A 2,109-nucleotide genomic window follows, 5' to 3' on the forward strand; every position below is an offset into this window, starting at 1 on the left:
AGAAAGTTAGGGAGAAGTTAGAGGGAAGATAAACAGGACATTGTGATGTCCTTGGGTTTAAAAAAAAAACCTTCCTACCATCCATGCCCACCTACCCTTGAGCAGCCCCAAGGGGGTGAAGTTGGACAAGGAAATGGGGAGTAGGTTGCATACTTGAGATGTATCCATGTGCCCAGAGTGAATGAGCAGCCCCTGGACCTTCCCTTACTCTGAAAAGCAGGTCATTCTCCAGCAGTTAGTTATGGGATTCTCCCCACTTCCATAGTATATCTTATTTTTAAAATATATTTTTCCATCAAGTTCACCTTCTGTTTTTGAAAAAAAATTCCCTCCATCTTTTTTTTTCCTCTCTGCACTCTTATACACACTTTTTTTTTTTTCAGTAACAGGGATACCATGAAGTTGATGAAGTCTCTCTAGACTAGCTCCTGTAGATGCAACCCCAGTGCCTGCAGTTAAAACTAATGTGGACTCTAGAGCAAGGATTATTATAGTTGGTAGTCTAGGCATGATACAGGGCTCATGGGAAATCCCCTGTCTGTTGTCTGATGCCTGGTCTCTTGACTCGTTTTGGGATCAACTTGATTTGTCTCCCTCTAAACAGGGACTCATCTAAGGCCAGGGAAGTCCTCACTGACTGGCTGAGAACTATATATGCAAACTTTTTGGGATGGCCACTGAATTTGTCACAGAGTATGGTAACACGGTTAACTGAACCACAGCCATGAAAGTGTGCTTCCAGCTCCTCTGTTGTTGCACCATAGTCCACATTGCCAACATAGATGGAGCAGGCATCAGCCTCCATCTTCTCCTCAATAGATAATGATCACTGGGCTAGCACTGCATGGAGCTGGTCTCATATTCATACTTCTCCACCTCATTCTCTAGCTCCTTTAGCTTCTCAGCTTCTTGCTCTATCTTCCTGACTTGAACTTTGATCACTTCTAGTTCCTAGTGCTCAGATCTGCAATGGCACCATCCCCCAGTTCACTCTTAAACCAGTCCAACTCCTCCTTCTCTTCCTGGCTGCCAAGGGCTCCTGAGGAAGACCTAGGGCCCAGAGCCAGGTAGTGCAAGGCTTGGGTGGCTCTTCTTTGGGCTCAGGATGACTGGGGTTCCAGTTCCTCAGACTCCAAGCCATTCTGTAGTCCCTTGCACCCCTCAGGACCTCCTTCCCAGCCTGCCCACTGGATGCAGGAACAAAGATGGTGGGGAACTCCAGTCTGTCCACCACCCCAGACTGGAGCCCTGACTGCTGGCCCCACTGACACAGTGGAACATAGGTTCTTTAACTTAATTCTTTCAGGAGGGCTGTTTGAGAAATGACTATTCAAAAGCCTAATCTCCTTTGTTTGTCACCTGAAAGACTTGTCAGCACGAAAGGGTTGTCCTTTAAGAACCAAAGTTTTTTTCATCAACTGAGACAGGTTTTCATGAACAATGTGGTGGAAAACCACACATTTGTTTGAGATGAAAGAATATTTGAGAACCGAGGTTTGATTATAGCCTCATTCAGAATTAAGCTTACATACTTTATTTAACACATGTATAGTGCTTATTATGTACCAGGAAATATTCTAAGCACTTTTAAATCCTCACAACAACTCTATGAATTAGGCTCTATTATTATCTCTCATTTCAGATGAGGAGACTGAGGCAATAAAGGTTTAATTTATCCAAGTTTACATAATTGGTAAGTGGCAAAGCCAGAGTTCAAACCCAGGCTCCAGAGTCTGTGCTCTGAGAAATCAATATGCTACTTTTCTCAAGGGCCTTTTCTCTGCATTCCCACAGCATCCTAGGCATACCTCTATCTTAGCATTTAGCATGATAGTTTGAAAGTATCTCTCTCTGTATGTGTCTGCAACTTCACCATGAGAGTCTTTAAGCTTAATGGTCTCTGTAGTATAGCATTGAGGTCATGAAGTTTGGAATGAGGCATACCTGGGTCAAGCCCCACCTCTGCTATGTACTAGCTATATAAGCTTAGGCAGATTGTTTAACCTTTCTATTCATCCTTTTCATTATGTCTAAAGTGGGGCTAAGAATATCTCAGGGTAATAGAAAGAATGAAATGAAATGATATATTTAAAGATCCTAGCACAGAGT

At 43.2% G+C, this 2,109-nt stretch overlaps 1 pseudogene; it reads right to left on the reverse strand.

Annotated features, from left to right (window-relative positions):
* Positions 1-520: 520 nt before the first annotated feature.
* LOC123805080 lies at positions 521-1,829 on the reverse strand (annotated as a pseudogene).
* Positions 1,830-2,109: the final 280 nt, after the last annotated feature.

The sequence above is a fragment of the Phyllostomus hastatus genome, unplaced genomic scaffold (genome assembly GCF_019186645.2).
Source record: "Phyllostomus hastatus isolate PE091 unplaced genomic scaffold, TTU_PhHast_1.1 phas_scaffold_28, whole genome shotgun sequence".
NCBI lineage: Eukaryota > Metazoa > Chordata > Mammalia > Chiroptera > Phyllostomidae > Phyllostomus > Phyllostomus hastatus.